The sequence below is a fragment of the Arachis stenosperma genome, chromosome 6, assembly GCF_014773155.1.
Source record: "Arachis stenosperma cultivar V10309 chromosome 6, arast.V10309.gnm1.PFL2, whole genome shotgun sequence".
In the NCBI taxonomy this organism is placed as follows: Eukaryota; Viridiplantae; Streptophyta; class Magnoliopsida; order Fabales; family Fabaceae; genus Arachis; species Arachis stenosperma.
In genome coordinates, this window is record NC_080382.1 from 48,331,037 (window position 1) to 48,336,508 (window position 5,472).

The 5,472-nt window shown below is 38.7% G+C and overlaps 1 non-coding gene across 1 annotated transcript; it reads left to right on the top strand.

Moving 5' to 3' along the window:
* Positions 1–4,441: 4,441 nt before the first annotated feature.
* LOC130937549 (small nucleolar RNA R71) lies at positions 4,442–4,548 on the top strand. The gene has a single exon (XR_009068763.1). It is a non-coding gene; the product is annotated as a small nucleolar RNA R71 (small nucleolar RNA).
* Positions 4,549–5,472: the final 924 nt, after the last annotated feature.

Here is a 5,472-nt window from a genome sequence, read left to right on the forward strand (position 1 = left end):
AACAGCATCTGTAATCTTTTTCAGCCTCCTATCAGATTTTTGCACAGGTCCCTCAATTTCAGCTAGAAAATATATGAAATCACAGAAAAACACACAAACTCATAGTAAAGTCTAGAAATGTGATTTTTTCATAAAAACTAATAAAAATATACTAAGAGTAGCTAGATCAAACTAAAAACTACCTAAAAATAATGCCAAAAAGCGTATAAATTATCCGCTCATCACAACACCAAACTTAAAATAGGATAAAAAGAAGAGAATATACGATAAATTCCAAAATATCAATGAAGCTTAGTTCTAATTAGATGAGCAAGACTAGTAGCTTTTTGATTCTGAACAGTTTTGGCATCTCACTTTATCCTTTGAAGTTTAGAATGATTGGCATCCATAAGAACTCAGAGTTCAGATAGTGTCATTGATTCTCCTAGTTAAGTATGTTGGTTCTTGAACACAGCTACTTTTATGAGTCTTAGCCGTGGCCCTAAGCACTTTGTTTTCCAGTATTACCACCGGATACATAAATGCCACAGATACATGACTTGGTGAACCTTTTCAGATTGTGACTCAGCTTTGCTAAAGTCCCCAGTTAGAGGTGTCCAGAGCTCTTAAGCACACTATTTTTGCTTTGGATCAAGACTTTAACCACTCAGTCTCAAGCTTTTCACTTGGACCTTCATGACACAAGCACATGGTTAGGGACAGCTTAATTTAGCCGCTTAGGCTTGGATTTTATTTCCTTGGGCCCTCCTATCTATTGATGCTCAAAGCCTTGGATCCTTTTTACCCTTGCCTTTTGGTTTTAAGGGCTATTGGCTTTTTCTGCTTGCTTTTTTTTTGCAAGCTTTTTTTTTCACTGCTTTTTCTTGCTTCAAGAATCAATTTTATGATTTTTCAGATTATCAACAACATTTCTCTTGTTCATCATTCTTTCAAGAGCCAACAATTTTAAGATTCATAAACAACAAGATAAAAAATATGCACTATTTAAGCATTCATTCAGAAAACAAAGTATTGTCACCACATCAATATAATTAAACTAATTTCAAGGATGAATTCGAAACTCATGTACTTCTTGTTCTTTTGTATTAAAAACATTTTTCATTTAAGAAAGGTAAAAGATTCATGGAATTATTCATAGCCTTAAGACATAGTTACTAAATACTAATGATCATGTAGTAAAGACTCAAAACATAGACAAACATAAAGCATAAAATCGAAAAACAGAGAGATAAGAACAAGGAAGTTAAAGAATGAGTCTACCTTAGTGAGGGTGGCGCCTTTTTCTTGAAGAACCAATGGTGTTCTTGAGCTCCTTTATGTCTCTTCCTTCCCTTTGTTGCTCCTCCCTCATTGAGCTCCTTCCACACATATGTCCATGAGGACTTGGTCCAACCTTTGATCAAAGTTGATCCTTCTAGTGTAGGGGCGTGCATCTTCTTGCATCATAGGCAAGTTGAATGCCAACCTTACGTTCCCCGGACTGAAATCTAAGCATTTCCCCCGTACCATTGTAAGCCAATTCTTTGGGTTTGGGTTCATATTTTGATCATGGTTCCTATTGATCCATGTGTTTACATAGAAATCTTGAACCATTAAGATTCTGACTTGTTGAAATAGGATTGGAGAGAACTTCCCATCATCTTCTTCTAATCTCTTGTCGGATCTCTGGATATTCGCCCTTTTTGAGCTTAAAAGGGACCTCAGGGATCACCTTTTTCTTGGCCACAACTTCATAAAAGTGGTCTTGATGGGCTTTTGAGATGAATCTCTCCATCTCTCATGACTCAGAGGTGGAAGCAATTGCCGTCCCTTTCTTTTTTCTTGAGGTTTCTCTGGCCTTAGGTGCCATCAATGGTTATATAAAAACAAAAAAGCTATGCTTTTACCACACCAAACATAGAATGTTGCTCTCCCTCGAGCAAAAGAAGAAAGAATAGAAGAAGAAGTAGAAGATGTGGTGGAGAGGGAGAGAGGAGTGTGTTTTGGCCAAGTGGGAGAAGAGTGGGTTATGTTGTGTGAAAATGAAGAAGGATGAATGGGTTTATATAGTGGAGGGAGAAAGGTTTAGGTTCGGTCATTTAGTGTTGATTTGGGTGGGAAAGAGATTTTGAATTTGAAGGTAGGTGGGGTTTTTGGGGAAGAAATGATGGATGTGAGTGGTGAAGAGGTGATGGGGAAGAGTGATTGAGGTGATTGGTGAATGATGTTTGGGAAAGAGTGTTATGAAAAGGAGTGAGAGAGAGGGATAAGGTAGGTGGGGATCCTGTGGGGTCCACAGATCTTGAGGTGATCCTGTGGGGTCCACAGATCCTGAGGTGTCAAGGATTTTTCATCCCTGCACCCTTTAGGCGTGTAAAACGCCCTCTATATGCAATCCTGGCATTTAACGCCAGACTACAGCTTGTTTCTGGCGTTAAATGCCCAAATGTAGCCTGTTTCTGGCATTTAACGCCAGCCTGATGCTTGTTTCTGGCGTTAAATGCTTGGTGCTTGTTTCTGGCGTTTAACGCTAGACAGATGCTTGTTTCTGGTGTTTAAACACTAGACAGCTCTTCCTCCAGGGTGTGCTTTTTCTTCTGCTATTTTTAATTCTATTTTTAATTTTTGCAATTGTTTTGTGACTCCACATGATCATAAACCTAATAAAACATAAAAAAACAATAGAAATATAGATAAATAAAAATTGGGTTGCCTCCCAATGAGCACTTCTTTAATGTCAATAGCTTGACAGTGAGCTCTCATAGAGCTTCACAGGTATTCAGAGCATTGTTGGGACCTCCCAACACCAAATGTAGAGTTTGAATGTGGGGGTTCAATACCAAACTTAGAGTTTGGTTGTGGCCTCCCAACACCAAACTTAGAGTTTGATTGTGGGGGCTTTGTTTGACTCTTTATTGAGAGAAGCTTTTCATACTTCCTCTCTATGGTTGCAGAGGAAGATCCTTGAGCTTTAAACATAAGGTAGTCCCCATTCAATTGAAGGACTAGCTCTCCTCTGTCAACATCAATCACAGCTCCTGCTGTGGCTTGGAAGGGTCTTCCAAGGATGATGCATTCATCCTCATCCTTCCCAGTGTCTAGGATTATGAAATCAGCAGGGATGTAAAGGCCTTTAACCTTCACTAACACGTCCTCTACCAATCCATAAGCTTGTTTTATTGACTTATCTGCCATCTCTAATGAGATTCTTGCAGCTTGTACCTCAAAGATCCCTAGTTTCTCCATTACAGAGAGTGGCATAAGATTTATACCTGACCCCAGGTCACACAGAGCCTTCTCAAAGGTCATGGTGCCTATGGTACAGGGTATTAAGAATTTACCAGGATCTTGTTTCTTTTGAGGTAAAGTTTGCTGAACCCATGTATTTAGTTCACTAATGAGCAAGGGAGGTTCATCTTCTTGAGTCTTGTTACCAAACAACTTGGCATTCAGCTTCATGATGGCTCTTAGATATTGAGCAACTTGCTCTTCAGTCACATCTTCATCCTCTTCAGAGAAAGAACAGTTCTCAGAGCTCATGAATGGCAGAAGGAAGTTTAATGGAATCTCTATGGTCTCTATATGAGCCTCAGATTCCTTAAGGTCCTCAATAGGGAACTCCTTTCTGTCTGGAGGACGTCCCATGAGGTCTTCCTCATTGGGATTCACATCCTCCCCTTCCTCTTTGAATTTGGCCAGGTTGATTATATCAATGGCCTTGCACTATCTTTTTGGATTTTCTTCTGTATTGCTTGGGAGAGTACTAGGAGGAGTTTCAGTGATTTTCTTACTCAGCTGACCCACTTGTGCCTCCAATTTTCTAATGGAGGACCTTGTTTCATTCATGAAACTTAAAGTGGCCTTAGATAGATCAGAGACTATATTTCCTAAGCTAGAGGGGCTCTCCTCAGAATTCTCTGTCTGTTGCTGAAAATATGATGGAAAAGGCTTGCTATTGCTAAACCTATTTCTTCTACCATTATTAAAGCCTTGTTGGGGCTTTTGTTGATCCTTCCATGAAAAATTTGGATGATTTCTCCATGAAGGGTTATAGGTGTTGCCAAAGGCTTCACCCATGTAATTTACCTCTGCCATTGCAGGGTTCTCAGGATCATAAGCTTCTTCTTCAGAAGATGCTTTTTTAGTACTGTTGGATGCATTTTGCAATTCATTCAGACTCTGAGAAATTATGTTGACTTGCTGAGTCAACATATTATTTTGAGCCAATATGGCATTCAGAGCATCAATTTCAAGAACTCTCTTCCTCTGAGGCGTCCCATTACTCATAGGATTCCTTTTAGAAGTGTACATGAACTGGTTATTTGCAACCATGTCAATGAGTTCCTAAGCTTCTGCAGGCATTTTCTTTAGGTGAATAGATCCACCTGCAGAATGGTCCAATGATGTTTTAGACAATTCAGACAGACCATCATAGAATATATCCAGGATGGTCCATTCTGAAAGAATATCAGAAGGACACTTTTTGCTCAGTTGCTTGTATCTCTCCCAAGCTTCACAGAGGGATTCACCTTCTTTCTGTCTAAAGGTTTGAACATCCACTCTAAGCTTGCTTAGCCTTTGAGGAGGAAAAAACTTGGCTAAGAAAGCCATGACTAGCTTATCCTAAGAGTTTAGGCTATCTTTAGGTTGAGAGTCCAACCATACTCTAGCTCTGTCTCTTACAGCAAAAGGGAAAAGCATAAGCCTGTAGACCTCGGGATCAACCCCATTGGTCTTAACAGTATCACAGATCTGCAAGAATTCAGTTAAGAACTGAAAAGGATCTTCTGATGGAAGTCCATAAAACTTGCAATTATGTTGCATCAGAGAAACTAATTGAGGCTTTAGGTCAAAGTTGTTTGCTCCAATGGCAGGAATTGAGATGCTTCTTCCATGTAAGTTGGAATTTGGTGTAGTAAAGTTCCCAAGCATCTTCCTTGCATTTTTGTTGGGTTCGGCTGCCATATCTTTTTCTTGTTCGAAAATTTCAGTTGGGTCCTCTTCAGAGTGTTGTGCTTTAGCTGCTCTTAGCTTCCTCTTCTAGGTCCTTTCAGGTTCAGGATCAGCCTCAACAAGAATGCCTTTTTCCTTGTTCCTGATCATATGAGAGAGAAGAAAATAAAAAAAGTATGGAATCCTCTATGTCACAGTATAGAGATTCCTTTATGTGAGTAGAAGAAGAAAAGAATAGAAGAAGGAGGAGAAAAATTCAAACACAAAGGAGAAAAGAGAGTTTGAATTTTTAGATGAAGAGAAGTGTTAGTAAATGAATAAATAAATAGAAGGAGATGAGAGATAAGAGTTTTCAAAAATTGTTTTTGAAAAATGGTTAGTGATTTTCGAAAATTAGAGATAGAAAAGTAGTTAGGTGGTTATGAAAAAGATAAGAAACAAACAAAAAGTTACTTAGTTGAAAAAGATTCGAGAATCAATTTTGAAAAGATAAGAAGTTAGAAAAAAGATATTTTGAAAAAGATATGATTTGGAAAAGAT